Source organism: Phyllobates terribilis, unplaced genomic scaffold, assembly GCF_046119375.1.
Source record: "Phyllobates terribilis strain yellow unplaced genomic scaffold, ASM4611937v1 Scaffold_4__5_contigs__length_816908805, whole genome shotgun sequence".
Lineage (NCBI taxonomy): Eukaryota > Metazoa > Chordata > Amphibia > Anura > Dendrobatidae > Phyllobates > Phyllobates terribilis.
Window position 1 is genome coordinate 465388193 of NW_027362764.1, and position 19834 is coordinate 465408026.

Below are 19834 nucleotides of genomic sequence, written 5' to 3' on the forward strand. Positions count from 1 at the left end.
AGCCTACAGGACATCATATACTAGTATATATATAAACATATATTATAACATGTGAGGTCCTGTAGACAGGATCAGGATCAGTCAGTGCATACAACTGTATACCTGTGCACACTATAACACATCCGGTGTACAGATTATTATATACCTGATGTCTGTAGCTACAGTACAGTATATACTAATCTGTGTACTGGCTGTGCTGTATTATGTGCACACACATCAGATGGTCCATGCTGTAACTAGAGTCCTATAGGCCCTGGTGCAAAATTTGGACCAGAGACCCCACTAGCATTGTTTGTCAGATATATGTGCCCCTGTAAGAATGTCCCCCGTCCTGTCATAAAGTTCTCCTACTGGTGCTCTCCTAAAACACATTTAACCTCAAAAGAATAAACTATCTCTCAGCAGTCTGCGCTCCCACGGCGAGGAGTGTCCTCTTCCTTCTCCATAGCCAGTACAGGGGGGGGGTTCAGGGCCGGCGTCAGCACCCGGCGTCCCTGGGCACGTGCCGGGGTCCTGAGCAGGCGGGTGGACCCACCCGCCGTCGGGCACCCCACCGCGCTATGGGACCCGTGAGCGGAGGAGAGAGGTGCCAGTGTCCGCCCCCCCCCCCCCCCGCTTGCTCAGGGCCCCGGCAACATGGCGTCCCCATGCCTCCGCAGCAGCTCCTGTCTCTTCTGCGGCTGCTGCACTGTGACATCTCAGGTCAGAGGGCATGGTGACGTCTTTCCACCGCGCTGTCTCTTGAGCCGACACAAGCAGCGCAGACAGGGAAGACACCGGCGCGCGTGAGGAGTCCGGAGCAGCGGCAGCAGGTGAGAAGTGAGGTGAGTATTTGACTTTTTTTTATTGTATGGAGGCATGGGGCATTATATGGTGGGGTGGGGTGGGGGGATGTGACATCCTGCATGGGGCATTATAAGCGAGGGAGGGGTGTGATATCCTGCATGGGGCATTATAAGGGAGGGTGGGGTGTGACATCCTGCATGGAGCATTATAAGCAAGGGGGGGGGTGACATCCTGCATGGGGCATTATAAGCGAGGGGGGGTGTGACATCCTGCATGGGGCATTATAAGGGAGGGGGGGTGACATCCTGCATGGGGCATTATAAGCGAGGGGGGGGTGTGACATCCTGCATGGGGCATTATAAGGGGGGGATGACATCCTGCATCGGGCATTATAAGGGGGGGCGACATCCTGCATGCGGCATTATGGGGGGGTGTGACATCCCGCATGCGGCATTATAAGGGAGGGGGGTGTGACATCCTGCATGCGGCATTATAAGGGAGGGGGGGTGACATCCTGCATGCGGCATTATGGGGGGGTGTGACATCCTGCATGCGGCATTATAAGGGAGGGGGGTGTGACATCCTGCATGCGGCATTATAAGGGAGGGGGGTGTGACATCCTGCATGGGGCATTATGTGGGGGGAACAGCCTGCATGGGGCATTATGTGGGGGGGAACAGCCTGTGTGGGGCATTATGTGGGGGGAACAGCCTGCGTGGGGCATTATGTGGGGGGGGGGACAGCCTGCATGGGGCATTATGTGGGGGGGAACAGCCTGAATGGAGCATTATGTGGGGGCACAGCCTGCATGGAGCATTATATGGGGGCCAGTATTCTGTATGAAGCATTATATGGGGGCCAGTATCATGTATGGAGCGTTATATGGGGGCCAGTATACTGTGTGGAGCGATTCGCCGGTTTCTGAGCTATTGTAGAATTTACAATAGATATCACTCATGTAATGTAAGAAGTGAAATCTTTGGCTTTGTAATATATATATATTTCTCTGCGGTATCTGTGCATCATGAATCGTGGTATGTGTTAAAGGGGCCCACTGAGACTCTTTTGCACAGGGCCCACAAAAACCTGGAGCCGGCCCTGGGGGGGAGGGGGTGAGCCTCACACAGCGGTGATATCATGCACACCTGTCAGCTGCTGGTCTCTGAAAGGTCGGGGGGGCACTAGAGCTATTGTGGTGCAGAGAGCTGCTGACTCTCTGTGCTGGTATGTATTTCAGCTGAATGTGCGACAAGGGACGCACATCAGCTGCAGATGAGGCAGGCGTCGGCAGCCCCCTGACTCCACCTGGTCACGGTCACACTCTCTGCAACCGTGATCATTATGCCCCTGCACGTGTTATGTACAGGACAATAAGGGCCGGTATAATATCTGATTTTCTGTAGTCATAGTATAATATATACAATCGCATACTATCCTGTATATGACATCTGATGTCTGTAGTTACAGCCTATCTGTATACCAATACAGGTGAGAAAATCTATTCACAGGACCCTGGTCCAGCAGCCATGCCGGTAGTCCGTGGCCACCTGAGAAAGAGCCATGCAGACCTCCTCCTACCTGCCAGCATCTTCTCCTCTTTTGATTTGCAGCCCTGGTGCAATGTCACTTTTGCAGGGTGACACACACATGACATCGCGCCAGGCTGCAAATTAAAGGAAGAACCAAGTATTTCAGCAGGTAATAGGAAGTGCAGGGCTCCTGTCCAGCGGGCACAGAATACCGACCGGGCCCCAGGGTCCTGTGAATTTATTCACTCTTCTCTATATACCAGTCATGTATTCTCCTGAATACTGTAGATAATATACTAAGAGCACAGACATCACGTTATATACAGGGTAATATGCGGTTGGTGTAAAATCTGATCTCCTGTATTGTACTCCTGTAGTATTTATTTATTATATTCACTTATATAGTGCCATCATATTCCACAGCGCTTTACAGACATTATCATCGCTGTCCCCATTGGGGCTCACAATCTATATCCCCTATCAGTATGTCTTTGGAGTGTGAGAGGAAACCGGAAAGTCCAGGGGAAACCCTAGCGCTGCCAGGCTGTAGTGCTAACCACTGATCCACTAAGCTCTCCATCATATATTTTCCTGTTTGTACTGTCTGATGCCTGTAGTCATATATCATATAACGGTCATGTATTCTTCTATATGTATTCTTCTATATGCTGGATATAATGTACTACGTGCACAGATATCAGATGTTGTATACAGGATAATATGCAGATGGTATAATATTTGATGTCTGTACTCATAGTATAATGTATACCTTTATAAATCCTGTATATAACATCTGATGACTTTGACCTTTTTTCATTGTTGTGAAGTTCATGTACATTGGTAATCTGGAGGGATGAGCTAATATGTTTGAAAAAAAAAATACAAAAAAGTTATTCAGCAGTGCAGTAACCATGTAGTGCCTTATACTTATGTGTGGCCACCTTAACGCTGGGTATATCCTATTTTTTAGGAATGTAGAAAAAAGCAAAGCATACCCTGTTTTTTGTGTTTTTTTTCACATGCACTCACTTGGCCGATTGCTATACTGTAACTGTAATGTGAACAACCCTTAGGCTGGATTAGCACCATATTTCCAAATGTAACCAGGTCCATTATACAGAAAGGATATAACTGTATGCCAATAATATTCTGCTTTGAAGAAGCCTCCAATTGACCTTTTTTCCCCTAATCCTGTGTAAATGTTGTGTAGTTTAGTGTCAATGTGTTACTATACCCATCGATCGCCGTCTTCTACAGTGTCCAGCGCTGTTCTACTCCTCTTCTGAGTCACGTGAAAGCGATTCAGACTCTCCGCATTACAATGCGCTCTCGTTGACCCATGAGTGGCTTTTACCATGTAAGTCTCTGAAGCATTAGAACTTGGCTCCATAGATTTACATTGTAAGGCCACGGCCCCACTATCACTATTTGGTCAGTATTTTTTCTCAGGAGTGGGAGCCAAAACCAGGAGTGGGTAATAAATTGGTGACTTGTTTCTATTATACCTTTTCTCTGATTGTCCCTCACCTAGTTTTGGCTCCCCCTTTCCCTAGTGTCTGGGCTCCCTTCCCCTCTTCCCTTCGTGTTGCACTTCGTCTTCGTCTTTCCCACACCTTGTGTGACATTATCATCGGCCGTGCACATTTTGAAAAAAAAAAAACAAAAACTGACACTTGGGTTTATTTGTGTGTGTTTTTTTCTCTTTATCCCTTGGTATGAGTTCAGTTGCAGAGTGGCTGCGCGGTCTGTCTCTGGAGGTGAAGGACCTCCGCTATGAGGTTCAGCAACAGCATCAGCGGCTACAGGTCGCTAATGTGAGGGTCTCTACAGGTAGGCCTGTCCAGTCTGAAGCCAAGGTTGCCCCCCCGGACAGGTTTTCAGGTGGTAGGGACAGCTTTTTTGTGTTCAAGGAGGCCTGCAAACTGTTCTTTAAACTTCGTACTTACTCCTCAGGAAGTGAGGAGCAGCGGGTGAGAATTATGATCTCACTGCTGCAGGGAGATCCTCAATCCTGGGCATTTTCTTTACCGCAGGATTCGGTTTGTCTCCAGTCTTTGGAGGTTTTTTTTGGGGCCCTGGTCTAATCTATGATGACCCTGACCTAGTTGCCTTGACTGAGTCTAGGTAACGTTGCCTTCAGCAGGGGAGTCGGTCAGTTGAGACATACAGCTCTGAATTCCGTAGATGGGCAACGGATTCAAAATGGAATGACTTTGCTCTTAGAAGTTTGTGAGGGCCTTACTGAAAGATCCAGAGGATCTGCTCCGCAGCGGCGGCTCCATATAGCCGCATACCACAGGTGGCGTCACGAACTGTATATAAGAACTATAAATCCCCTGTAAATATTCCCCTTTTGATTGACCGCCCTGGGTCATAGACCGGGTCACCGCCACTTTGACATCTCCCTTAGCAACAACGGGCCCGGCACTGAGTACCCCACGGCCCAGGGGGCGCGTCAGAAGCACCTGAGGTAGGTCTCCAAATTCTGATTGACACGCTCGGTCTGTCCTTTCAACTGAGGGTGGAAGGCAGAGGAAAAGGACAGCTGCACCCTCAGTCGAGAACAGAATGCCTTCCAGAACTTGGAAACAAATTGGGTCCCCCGATCTGACACCACATCGGAGTGAACCCCGTGAATCTTCACGATCTCATTTATGTACACCTGAGCAAGTGCCTTGGCATTTGGAAGTGCAGGTAATGCGACGAAGTGAACCATTTTACAACCACCAAAATCACCATTTTGCCTGCAGAAACTGGTAGGTCAGTAATAAAATCCATGGACAAGTGTGTCCATGGCCTACTAGGGATACGTAGCGGAAGAAGAGTACCAGACGGACGGGTATGCGAAACCTTAGAACGCGCGCAAATACTACAAGCAGATACATGTTCAATTAAATCCGATGCAACCGTGGCCACCAAAAACGACAAGAGAGGAGGTCCGTGGTTGCCTTACCACCTGGATGACCAGCAAGCACAGAGTTATGATGTTCTTTAATAACCTTACGGCGCAGATTGGATGGTACAAATAACCTTCCTGGAGGGCAGGAGGCAGGGGCGTCCCCCTGAGCCTCCAACACCTCACCCTCCAGTTCAGGATATACAATGGGGAAAAAAGTATTTAGTCAGCCACCAATTGTGCAAGTTCTCCCACTTAAAAAGATGAGAGAGGCCTGTAATTGACATCATAGGTAGACCTCAACTATGAGAGACAAAATGAGAAAACAAATCCTGAAATCACATTGTCTGATTTGGAAAGAAATGTATTTAAAATTTTGGTGGAAAATAAGTATTTGGTCAATTACAAACAAGCAAGATTTCTGGCTCTCACAAACCTGTAACTTCTTCTTTAAGAGGCTCCTCTGTCCTCCACTCATTACCTGTAGTACTGGCACCTGTTTGAACTTGTTATCAGTATAAAAGACCCCTATCCACAACCTCAAACAGTCACACTCCAAACTCCACTATGGTAAAGACCAAAGAGCAGTCGAAGCACACCAGAAACAAAATTGTAGCCCTGAATCTACAATAGGCAAGCAGCTTGGTGTGGAGAAATCAACTGTGGGAGCAATAATTAGAAAATGGAAGACATACAGGACCACTGATAATCTCCCTTGATCTTGGGCTCCACACAAGATCTCACCCCATGGGGTCAAAAAAATCTCAAGAACGTTGAGCAAAAATCCAAGAACCACATGGGGGGACCTAGTGAATGACCTGCAGAGAGTTGGGACCAACGTTACACAGGCTACCATCAGTAACACAGTACAGATCGCTCCCAGCACATTAACCCCCGAGATGCTGTGATCGAAGTCGATCGCAGCATTGCGGTGGCAAGGGGAGGTGATCGCAGATACTCACTTCCTCTTCCGGCCTCCAGCGCTGTCTGCCGTGGCTTCCAGGATGTTGCCATGACGACCCGATGTCATCATGACAACATCCGAGTCACCAGACAGCAGGAAGATTTTTTGGACATGCGCAGTGCATCTCCAAATAATCTTCTCCCTGTCCAGCGCTGACAGCCTGCATGGCACAGGGATGGTGCTGCATTCCTGTGCCATGCAGGCGATCAGAGAAAAAAAAGGGAAAGTCCCACAGTGGGACAAAGTAATAAAGTATAAAAACTGTCAGAAAGTGAAAAAAAAATAATAAAAAAATTGTAAAAATATAAAAAAAATAATCCACAAAAAATAAAAATATAATGTACCCATCAATAAATATTATTATTATAAAAAAAAAAAAAACAAAAACAATAAAAGTACACATATTTGGTATTGCCGCGTCCGGAACAACCTGACCTATAAAACTGTCCCACTAGTTAACCCCTTCAGTGAACACTGTAAAAAATAAAAATAAAAAACGAAGCGAAAAACAATGCTTTATCACCATACCGCCAAACAAAAAATGGAATAACATGCGATCAAAAAGACGAATATAAATAAAAATGGTACCGCTGAAAACGTCATCTCATCCCGCAAAAAACAAGCTGCCATACAGCTCCATCAGCCAAAAAATAAAAAAGTTATAGCTCTCAGAATAAAGCTATGCTAAAAAATATTTTTTTCTATAAAATTGCTTTTATTATGTAAAAGTACAAAACATAGAAATACGATATAAATGTGGTACCACTGTAAACGTACTGACCCGAAGAATAAAGCTGCCTTATCAGTTTTACCACACGCGGAACAGAATAATAATAAAAAAAAAAAAAACAATTCCTGAATTGTTGGTTTTTGTTTATTCTGCCTCCCAAAAAGCGGAATAGAAAGCAATCAAAAAATGTCACGTGCCTGAAAATGGCACCAATAACAACGTCAACTCATCCCGCAAAAAATAAGCCATCAAATGACTGTCTGCCAAAATCTGGAAAAATTATAGCTCTCAAAATATGGCGATGCAAAAACTAGATTTTACAAAAAATGCGTCTTTTAGTGTGTGACAGCTGTCAGTCATAAAAACCCCATATGATTCTGGTATTGCTGTAGTCTCACCGACCCGAAGAATAAGGTCGTCTAATCACTTATACCGCATGAGGAACGGCGTAAAAAATAAACTCTCAGGTTAGGGTTGTGCTAGGGTTAGGGTTGTGCTAGGGTTAGGGTTGTGATGGGGTTGGGATTTTTTTCAAAAGTAAGAAAAAAAGATGACGATATGGCGACTAGTGTTGAGCGCAAGTGCTCGCTACTTGAGTTTGCATCGGGTGTTCTGGTATGCATTGAGTATCGTGGGTATTTGAGTGACATGCTCGAGTCTCTGCTCCATATGCTTCACGGCCCAAAAAACTTTGTGGGGATTGCCTGCCATGCACGAGCGATCCCCGCATGTTTTTTTTTGGGTGTCTAATAACCGTGAAACATCCGGGCGGGGACTCGAGCATGTCACTCGAGCACACGCAGTACATGGTGCATACCTGAGTACCCGATGCAAACTCAAGTAGCGAGCCCTTGCGCTCAAGACTAATGACAACTTATTCAATATGATGACCTAATGTTATCAAATTCTGTGTCGTACCTCTGGGTTCAAAATGTTCACTATACCCCTTAATAAAATCCTTGAGGGGTATAGTTTCCAAAATGGGGTCACTTGTGGGGGAGCTCCACTGTTTAGGCACATCAGGGGCTCTCCAAATGCGACATGGTGTCCGCTAACAAATTGAATGGAAAATCGGCTCAAATTGTTAGCGTACACCATGTTGCATTTGGAGAGCCCCTGTGTGCCCAAACATTGGAGCTCCCCCACAAGTGACCCCATTTTGGAAACTAGACCCCCCAAGGCACCTATCTAGATGCATAATGAGCACTTGGAACCCCCAGGTGCTTCACAAATTGATTCATAAAAATGAAAAAGTGTTTTTTTTTTTCACTTTTTCATTTTTGCGAATCAATTTGTGAAGCACCTGGGGGTTCCAAGTGCTCATTATGCATCTAGATAGGTGCCTTGGGGGGTCTAGTTTCCAAAATGGGGTCACTTGGGGGGGAGCTCCAATGTTTGGGCACACAGGGGCTCTCCAAACGCAACATGGTGTCCGCTAACAATTTGAGATGATTTTCCATTCAATTTGTTAGCGGACACCATGTTGCATTTGGAGAGTCCCTGTGTGCCCAAACATTGGAGCTCCCCCCGAAGTGACCCCATTTTGGAAACTAGACCCCCCAAGGCACCTATCTAGATGCATAGATGGGGGCAGGGGCTCTCCAAACGCAACATGGCGTCCGCTAATTATTCAAGCAAATTTTACAATCAAAAAGTCAAATGGCGCTCCTTCCCTTCCGAGCCCTGCCGTGCGCCCAAACAGTGTTTTTTCCCCACATATGGGGTATCTGCGTGCCCAAGGGAAATTGCACAAAAAATTTTTGGGTCCATTTTTTCTTTTTACCCCTGTGAAAATAAAAAAAATTGGGTCTAAAGTAACATTTTTGTGAAAAAAGTTAAATGTTCATTTTTTTTCTTCCACATTCCAAAAATTCCTGTGAAGCACCTGAAGGGTTAATAAAGTTCTTGAATGTGGTTTTGAGCTCCTTGAGGGGTGCAGTTTTTAGAATGGTGTCACTTTTGGGTATTTTCTGTCATAAAGACCTCTCAAAGTGACTTCAAATGTGATGTGGTTCCTAAAAAAATGGTTTTGTAAATTTTGTTGGAAAAATTAGAAATCGCTGGTTAACTTTTAACCCTTATAGCTCCATAACAAAAAAAAAATTTGGTTCCAAAATTGTGCTGATGTAAAGTAGACATGTGGGAAATGTTATTTATTAAGTATTTTGTGTGACATATCTCTCTGATTTAAGGGCATAAAAATTCAAATTTTGAAAATTGCAAAATGTTCAAAATTTTTGCCAAATTTCTGTTTTTTTCACAAATAAACGCAAGTGATATCGAAGAAATTTTACCAAAATCATGAAGTACAATATGTCACGAAAAAACAATCTCAGAATCAGGGGGATCCGTTGAAGCGTTCCAGAGTAATTACCTCATAAAGTGACAGTGGTCAGAATTGTAAAAATTGGCCTGGTCATTAACGTGCAAACCACCCTCGGGGGTTAAGGGTATAAACAATAAGGCATATCAAAAATAACAGAGAAAGACAACCGCAAAAAACTGACCAATTACAGAGGAAAAAAATCAAGATAAAAAATCTGCATACAAAAAAATCAGAATGTTCAAATGGAAAATCTGTATGTAAAAAATAAGGCTGTTCAAATGTAAAATCTGTGTGCAGAAGAAAATCAGGATGTTCAAAAGAAAAATCTGCAAAAAAAAACCAAACCTATTTAAATAGAAAAACTAAATGAAAAATCTGCATACAAAAATTAGGGAAACCAACAAAATTACCTAATAAATATATAAGGTGTCAGATTTATAGTTCATGCCATTGGGAAATTTTGCATTAAGCTTTATTATCCAGTATGTTTCTCTTAACAATATTTTTTTCCTCCAATCACCTCCATGCATTGGACAAAAAACTTTTTCTACCCCATAAAAAGCAAAAAATTCTGTTTCGACAAAGTGATGTTCGACAAAGTGTTTTCCTGCACCAGAGTAAGTTGCATTATTTTTATTTTTTATATTAGCTGGATGTTCTGCAGCTCTTTTTTTGATTTTTCTTCTAGTGCAACCTATATATCTAATGTTCTGCTACGATGAATTCACTTGATTCTAAATCATTAAGATCCACTGCTGCCATTTTTGGTTGCAATTGACGACCAAAGACATCTCCAATTTGCTTGAGCTTGATTGGAGAAAAGTCTGGAGACGCTGTAGACCCTGGAAGCATATTTAAGCTACAGTATATAGGCTGCTCACATTTCATAAGCAACATAAGGTCTGGTGTTGTCCTGTTGAAACATCTCCTGGGACACATGACCAAACCACTGGTTCCAGAACCAAATCAATGTAAGGTATGCAATGATAGCTGAAGATTAGTCTGGAGACCAGGAGGGCAGACTTAGATTCAGATACTTAATTTAATCCTGATAGCAAAAAAGTGTATGTGGTGAGGAAGTATAGAGCTACAAAATGCACTGGTAGGGTGGGGAGCAAGACAATTTCTGCCCCAAGCATCCAGTCTCTCAGCTATTTATTACTTATCTAAAAATTACAATTAATCTAAAAAAGGTACATTTGCAAATATATTTGCTTACAGGGGTTGTTCTCTTTCAAGAAATCTTCATCCTCAGATGTAGTTTGATAAAAAAAAATACCACACCAAGGTATATTTACTAACCCCTGGTCTACTCAAGTCACCATAATTCAGGCTTCAGATCCTGTAATGTAAACCTTAAATCATACCCCACAACCACTGACCACCAATGAAATGTATTTTTAAAATTTATTGGGGACCAAAAAAAAAAAAAATAATAATAAAAATGGGGACTGTAAATTAAAAAAATAAGTAAAATAAAAAAAATATGGGGGCATAAAAAAAATAAAAGGTATAGGGGCAAAATATAAACCTATGGGGGCCAAAAATAAACATATGGGGGGAGTTTAAAGGACACATTAGGGCAATTTTAACAGCAGGATCAGGCTGATGGGAACTACTGCTCCCATCCAGCTGATCCTGCCGGCACTAGTGGACGGGGGACAGACATAGGCTGATGGGAGTAGTAGTGTCACATCGGCCTATGTCTGCCTGCACGCAGACACCGCACAGAGCACCTGCAGACACTTACCACACTAATCATGACCGGGACATTCAGGTCCATCCTCTTGTACCACCCCCGGTGCTCAGCCATGATCCAGGAAGATGGGAATGGTATGGGATTCTCGTCTTCCTGGATTTATGGGATGGCTGGAATGCCCCCGCATGAGGTCACTTCCCATTTGCTGCGGTCTTGTGTTCCAAAATCGCAGCAAATGCGCTTCAATTCCACAAGTAGTTTTACATTTGAAGCGGCTCAATGCAAGTCTATGGCAGCGAAAACGCAGCGCTTACGCAAAATATATGGTAGTGCTGCGTTTTTTTCCGCAATGATAATCCGCAGCGGAAATGTCCGTGGATTATCATTGGGGAACATTGCAGCCCTTCTACCAAGCGTTTTTAATGCGTTTCCGCAGCGTTTTTGCCGCTGCGGAAACGCTTAAAAAAAGCATCGTGGACACACAGCCTAATTGTTCACCTCTGATCGCTTTGGCTCCTTTTACGGTCCGGACTTTAGTTTTGTGAGAAATATTTGCCCGTATTTCCCTTACAAATTTAGAAACAGTTGCAGCAAACTATTGGTAACTATAGATTCATGATTTTAGCAGTGTTCACATGTGTAACTTTTTTGGCACTTTTTGGTACAAACAATTGGATCTAAAAGTAAGGATACTATTATTAAAAGACAGTTATATCTCCTCTCTTTTCTATCCATTCCATTTCCAGTTTCAAATTGGGCCAGCCCTTCCTATGTGTTGAATACAGATAAAAGTGTCCACAAAAAAAGTTGACACATATGTAATGAACAAGCACTTACTACATCTGTTTTGAGTTGAAGGAGAAGTTCCGATTTTGTAGTAGGCGGTTGTGTAATGCACACGCCCGGGCTGAGCGGCGTGTGCGTGTGATTGTAGTGATTCCACTGGACCGTGCCGGAGAGTGAATGCCTGGAGGGGCTTAACTAGGTATTCACCCGATCCGACCAGGGTCGCACGACGGCATACGGCGCCAGTGCACCAAGGAGGAACCGAGCAGAGGGACCAGGTGCTACTCCAGGACAGACCCCGGACACGGCTGTTGACCCACACAGGGGAATACAGGAACAGACTGGTAGGCTGGCACACAGACTGGTAGGTATAGGCAGGCACGACTGGTATGCAGGCAGGCGGGTATGCAGGCAGGGGGGTACAGGCAAGCACAGCTAGAGTGCAGACAGGGAGGCACTAGCAGGTAGGAACACAGGCGGGATAGGACCCAGTACACACTAGGACTCAGGAACAATACAGGCAGAGGGGGACAGGCAAGCACAGCTAGAGTGCAGACAGGGAGGCACTAGCAGGTAGGGACACTGGCGGGATAGGACCCAGTACACACTGGGACTCAGGAACAGAACCACAGATGTGGCGGACAAACACAGCAGAGTGAGGCCGCCCAGAGAGGTGAGCGAGAACAGGGCAGAACAAGGCCGCCTGGAGCGGTGAGCAAGAGTAGAGCAGGACAAGGCCGCCAAGAGCGGTGAGCAAAGGGTCAGAGCTGAGCGAGACTGCCGGAGCAGTGAGCAAGAGTAAAGCAGGACGAGACCGCCTGGAGCGGTGAGCAAGAGTGGAGCAAGACTGCCGGAGCAGTGAGCAAAAGGATAAGAGCGGAGCGAGACTGCCGGAGCAGTGAGCAAAAGGGTCAGAGCGGAGCAAGGCTGCCGGAGCAGCGAGCAAAGGAGTCAGAGCAGGCTAGAACCGCCGGAGCGGTAAGCAAAGGAGTCAGAGCAGGCTAGAACCGCCGGAGCGGTGAGCAAAGGAGTCAGAGCAGGCTAGAACCGCCGGAGCGGTGAGCAAAGGAGTCAGAGCAGGCAAGGCTGAGTAGGGGGGACAGGGCTCTGTTCACACGGAACAGACAGGAAGGGAAAGGCAGAGCCAGATACCCACAGGGTACTTGCAGTGAAGTAGCGAGTGGACCACAAACTCACAAACGGGAGTACAGAGACAACAAGCAGGAGTTAGGTACGAGTTCAGACTCTGCAGAAAAAGGAAGGGAACGGACATAGAGGCAAAACAGGTAAAGGATAGGAGAGAGTTCAGACTGGAACTGAGTGTACGGAGGAGACCGACACTGCAGCGGAATACAGGAGCGGGTCTGGGAATACGGCCCCCAGAGAGGCAGGATGAACAAGCAAGGAGCGTGTACAGACAGGACAGACAAGATACAGGAGCAGGTCTGGGTAATCGGCCCCCAGAGAGGCGGGACGAACAGGCAAGGAGCGTGTACAGACAGGACAGACAAGATACAGGAACGGATCTAGGTAATCGGCCCCTAGAAGGTGGGAGGAACAGGCTAGGAGCGTGTTCAGACAGGCCTGGAAATACAGCCTCCAGGAAAGGCAGCAGGCAAGAGTACACAGACAGGACTCAGTTCAGACACGGGAACTGATACCGCAAGGCAGGAGACAAAGACAGGACTCAGCTCAGACACGGGAACTGATACCGCAAGGCAGGAGACATAGACAGGACTCAGTTCAGACACGGGAACTGATACCGCAAGGCAGGAGACATAGACAGGACTCAGTTCAGACACGGGAACTGATACCGCAAGACAGGAGACATAGACAGGACTCAGTTCAGACACGGGAACTGATACCGCAAGGCAGGAGACATAGAACGGGACCTGGCACCTTCAGAGTGAAAGCACACACTGAATGAAACACTATGCTCAGGCAGGGATAGATGGGAGCAGCTGAGCTATATACCAGGTGACAGACAGCAATAGGCTGAGGACGCACAAGGGGTGTGACCCACAGCAGGTACAAAAAGCAGGAAGTGATCGGGCGCCACCCTTAAGCAGCAGAAACAGACACAAACAGACAGCATGGAGGGAAGCCAGAGAGACATTCTGGATTGGAGATCAAGTGCGCGCTCTTGCACAGTGGGAGATGGACCACCATGCAAGGACGCCGCCAGGTATGTTACAGGTTGGAGTGTGTTTTAGGAGATTTCTGCGTGGAGTTGGTTTGTGTGTTTATATCCCTATCCTCCACCCTATCCTCTTCTGGTTTGTCCCTGCTATTTCTCCCCTGTTTTCCACTCAGTTGTTTTGTGAGTGTATTTGTATGATTGTAGTTTTTTATTTATCCCGGTCCGCTTACCCCTGTCTGTCTCGTTTGTGTTTTCCTATACACTTCTGTCCCATACCTCCCTGGGTGGGGGAGGGAACAGAGAAGAGTTTATATAGGAGCATGTCAAGGTACAAGACCTCGGCATCTCCACTATCAGAGGTAACCCCCGGGACAAGGAGTGCATTTTTGTGAACTACCACATTGACTTGCATTGGTCAGTAGGAAGTCTGTATGCAATCAGTTTTGCATAGGGCTGGCCCTCGGACTTTTAATACGATCATCTACTCTTTTTATTCTGAAATCCTGTTCTACATGATGTATAACCACATAAAACAGAGCTCTACTTCTCTCATTCGGTCTTCTGCAGCTCTCCAGACTAAATCACCTGACAAGTTTCCTATTCCTAGATTAGATTAGAGAAAGGACTATTATTTTTGGTCATATTTTGTGAGTGTATCCCAAGTACTATTTAAAGAGGTCCACTCTTGTCAGCTCCCATGACGTGCCTGTTTTTAGAAATAATTTTATTTGCAATCATTTCCAAGTCTGGAGCATCTTTTCTTAAATCTATGCTGTTCAGTTATTTCTCCTAGAAAAATATGAATAATTTCAAAACTGGGTATTTCTCTTGTCAAAAGTGTCTGTCCCTGTGCACAGACTGCCCAATGAAGAGTACTGAGAAAAGATTTTTCAGAATTAATATTTTATGGGAAATACAATTATGAAGAAAAACAAACATGTCCAAAGAGCGGATGGGTCCTCTTTAAATGGGGTAATAAGGTTTGGAAATAAAATAATTATCAACCATTCATGTTTCAGTAGTCATGTTTTTTTACATTGTCCACTCATTCCAAGTACACATATTTTGTCCATATTATATGTAGGCAATGCAGAAGCCTCTCTCTCTTAGAGCAGGTGCAAACAAGCGTATTTTCGGTCCGAGTGTGGACATTGGATCATACTCGGACCAATGTTAGTGTATGGGGCCGGGCACATGTCTGATATTTTACTCGGACACAGCTTGTTTGAGGAAAAAATAGTTTCATGCCCAAGTTGGATCCGATATTGGAATCACACTCGGCCATGCAAGTCAATGAGTGCGTGAAAAACATTGAACTGCACTCGGATGGCATCTGATTTCCACGCACTGACAGAATTGAGAAGATGTAGACTTTTTTCCCATCTTCTCCTCATCTTAGAGAATCGGAGTTGTTCAGAGTGTTATTTGCATAATTGGCCCGATTCTCTTGGATGAGAGAATCTACAGCCATCTTCCCTTGCCCTTAAAGAGATTTTACATCAAGAAATTTTGGGGAGCCATTCCCACTTCCTTAAGTGCGAAAACACACATATACAGCATATATATATATATATATATACATATATATATATACAGTACAGACCAAAAGTTTGGACACACCTTCTCATTTAAAGATTTTTCTGTATTTTCATGACTATGAAAATTGTACATTCACACTGAAGGCATCAAAACTATGAATTAACACATGTGGAATTATATACTTAGCAAAAAAGTGTGAAACAACTGAAAATATGTCTTATATTATAGGTTCTTCAAAGTAGCCACCTTTTGCTTTGATTACTGCTTTGCACACTCTTGGCATTCTCTTGATGAGCTTCAAGAGGTAGTCACCAGAAATGGTCTTCCAACAATCTTGAAGGAGTTCCCAGAGATGCTTAGCACTTGTTGGCCCTTTTGCCTTCCCTCTGCGGTCCAGCTCACCCCAAACCATCTCGATTGGGTTCAGGTCTGATGACTGTGGAGGCCAGGTCATCTGGCGTAGCACCCCATCACTCTCCGTCTTGGTCAAATAGCCCTTACACAGCCTGGAAGTGTGTTTGGAGTCATTGTCCTGTTGAAAAATAAATGATGGTCCACCTAAATGCAAACCAGATGGAATAGCATGCCGCTGCAAGATGCTGTGGTAGCCATGCTGGTTCAGTATGCCTTCAATTTTGAATAAATCCCCAACAGTGTCACCAGCAAAGCACCCCCACACCATCACACCTCCTCCTCCATGCTTCACGGTGGGAACCAGGCATGTAGAGTCCATTCATTCACCTTTTCTGTGTCGCACAAAGACATGGTGGTTGGAACCAAAGATCTCAAATTTGGACTCATCAGACCAAAGCACAGATTTCCACTGGTCTAATGTCCATTCCTTGTGTTCTTTAGCCCAAACAAGTCTCTTCTGCTTGTTGCCTGTCCTTAGCAGTGGTTTCCTAGCAGCCATTTTACCATGAAGGCCTGCTGCACAAAGTCTCCTCTTAACAGTTGTTGAAGAGATGTGTCTGCTGCTAGAACTCTGTGTGGCATTGACCTGGTCTCTAATCTGAGCTGCTGTTAACCTGCGATTTCTAAGGCTGGTGACTCGGATAAACTTATCCTCAGAAGCAGAGGTGACTCTTGGTCTTCCTTTCCTGTGGCGGTCCTCATGTGAGCCAGTTTCTTTGTAGCGCTTGATGGTTTTTGCAACTGCACTTGGGGACACTTTCAAAGTTTTCCCAATTTCTTGCACTGACTGACATTCATTTCTTAAAGTAATGATGGCCACTCGTTTTTCTTTACTTAGCTGCTTTTTTGTTGCCATAATACAAATTCTAACAGTCTATTCAGTAGGACTATCAGTTGTGCATCCACCAGACTTCTGCACAACTCAACTGATGGTCCCAACCCCATTTATAAGGCAAGAAATCCCACTTATTAAACCTGACAGGGCACAACTGTGAAGTGAAAACCATTTCTGGTGACTAGCTCTTGAAGCTCATCAAGAGAATGCCAAGAGTGTGCAAAGCAGTTGACGCGCCCCCTGGGCCTGTGCTGTGCAGGGGGATACCCGGAGCCGGATCGCTGGGGGTTGTAGTCCTCCGTGGCGGTGACCCGGTCCGTGCTCAGGGCGGTCAAACCAGTGGCAGTCTTAGGCAATAACAATGTCCGACTACGCCACCCGTGGATTGCGGTCAGTGGGGACCGCCGCTGCGCTGCAGACCGCTGAGGCTGATGTTGTTTGCGCAGCCGAGTATGGGATAACTCCCCACGGGAGAAGTATTGCCTCAGGGCAGCTAATGTGGATGATGGGAGTGATGGTGTGAGCGTCCCAGGTCCGATGGTGCTGGTGCGGCGATGAAACACAGAGACGTGTGGTGCAGTTCAGGGTCTTTACTGATGGTATAGAGCAGACCCTCCCGGGAGTACTGGTTAGCAGTTGGGGCCTGGTCAGTCTGTGAGCAAGCAGGATCTCCCCTGGCCAGGTGGAGTTGTAGGCCTCCCCGACTATCTGCACTCTTTCCTGGCTACCTTGCTCTATGCGGGTAGAAGTAGCCCACGTCCCTGAGTATACCGTGTGGTGCTCACCCGTATGGCCGGTGACTTGGGGCCTTCTGTTAGCCTCCGCTTCACAATGGTGTTGCTGGTCCCTTGCTTGTGACCGTGCCTTCGGGTTTCTATGGCCAGAGGACATGGAATCCCCTGCCGGTTGGATTCTGCTGCTGGACCTGGATGTCCCCACAGCCTCGGACTCCGTGTCCGGGTTTAGTGTCTTCAGCCAAGGCGAGCTTTCTAGCTTCCAGCCTCTGGCACTCGCTCCTGCTCCTACAGAGCTCCTGTTGTAACTCTCCCTGTGTCTGGAACTTCACTCTGACTCTGACTGACTTAATCCCGCCCCAAACCCAGTTTATAAGGGCAGATTCCTCCCCTCCCAGGTCTGGGTGGGCCGTGTTGCATGCTTAGGGCTCCTGACCAGAGAAACCTCCCACTTGCTCTCAGACATAATATTTCTATTACTGTGGTAACCAGACCCCTGGGGTGCCACATTCCCCCCTAGTAAATTTTAGTACTCCGGGACTAAACACATTTTTTTAAAGAAACATAAATGCAGGGTATAACAATAATACAATAACATATTTACAAGTAGCTTTAGTTTGTAGAGGTCACGGCGTTTCCGTAACCGGGTGTCCATATCACCCAAGGTGAAGTTTTAAGCGAAGTAGGGGACCTGTCCAAAGCAAACCCCTTGCGTTGGCCCTGGGCGTGGCTGCAAGGCTGAAGCTAGCTACTTTGGGCCGCAAGTAGGCCACGCCAGACAGGTTTTCTCTTCCGCGGCCATCTTCGCAAGAGGCACCAAGGTGCAACTATCTACAAGAATTGTTCCGGTTATCCAGTGTCCATAACCTGTTAGTCCAAATAAATCTGCATGGTAACTGAGAAACATAATTAGTAACAGGCAACAAACATAAACCATAAACAGTTAAACAGATAAATTCACAGTGCATTAGTTTAGATTTTCCAGCGAGCGGGCATCTGACCTCTAGTGACTCTAGTGGACCTACGGAGCTCACTAACTGGTCCTGCACTACAGGGTGTAGCAGGTGTTATGGGCAAGCTGGGCAGCTGTCTGCGCACTCTTTGGCTCACTAGGGGCACGGCAGGCTCACTACTAGCAGAGGGTTGATTCTCCTGTGCTGCTGGTGTGGACTCTTCTGCCTCCTGGGCCGGCTGCTCTTCCAGCTCTACCTGGTCTTCTGTAGGCACTTGAGGGGCTGGCTGGAGAAAGGTGAGGACGGGCACCACGATAGCATTGTTTACTTGTGTCCAGGACCGGGGAAAGTCTCCGAGTACGGTGGTGATCATTTCCTCCTTTTCCTCTACGGGTTGAGGGTCTTCCTGATCTTCATCCGTGCTTTGCAACTTCTCGGGGCACTTTTTCAGGTGGTCTCTGGAGACAGTGGCTGTGGTCTCTCCTCCATCCTTGCTGATGACGTACACCTTTGGATTATTGTGGCTTGAGGGCAGTACGGTGTACGGGTCCTTTTCCCACTGGTCGTCCAACTTATGGAGCCGCCTTTTTCTTTTCAAGACCTGCTCTCCAGGTACCAGGGGAACAGCGGGAGCATGTTGGTTATAAGTCCTCTCCTGCCTTTCTCTTGATTGACAGAGACTTCGCTCGATGCTCTCCTGTACTTTCCGGTACTGCTGCTGCCGTTCTGTATCCCAGTCTGCCTCTGGCGAGGTGTACTCGGGTATCAGGACTCCCATATCCAGGTCAACAGGCAGCTTACCAGGGCTTGCTCGCATTAGGTAAGCCGGGGTACAGTTGGTGGAACCTACCGGGATGTGGTTATACAGGTCCACCAGATCGGGCAGTTTCTCGGGCCACAGACTGCGTTCTTCCAGGGGCAATGTTTTTAGCAGATCTATCACCACCTGGTTCATCTTCTCGCAGAGTCCATTGGTTTGGGGGTGATAGGGCGTTGTTCTTATCTTCTTGCAGCCATACAGGTTGCAGAACTCCTGGAAGACCTCTGCTTCGAAGGCTGGTCCTTGGTCTGTCAACACTTGGTCCGGGTACCCGTGTGGGCGGCAGAAGGCTCTGGCTGCTGTCTGAGCCATTAAGTCTTTGACAGGGACCACCACCAGGAACCGGGAGTAGTGATCCACGATGGTTAGGGCGTAGACATACCCGCTTCTGCTTGGAGCCAGTTTAACATGGTCCAGAGCGACCAATTCCAGCGGCTGCCTGGTGATGATGGGCTGCAGGGGAGTCTTCTGGCTGGCACAGTCCTTTCTTCTTAGATTGCACGGGCCACAGTCTCTACACCACCTCTCAATGGCTCCTCTCATGCCTATCCAGTAGAGCCGTTCACGCAGCAGGAACTCCAGCTTCTTCCATCCGAAGTGCCCTGCCCCATTGTGGTAGGCCTCCAGCACCAGAGCTGCGTCCCGTCTCGGTACCACAACCTGCCAGATCAGCTCATGTGTCC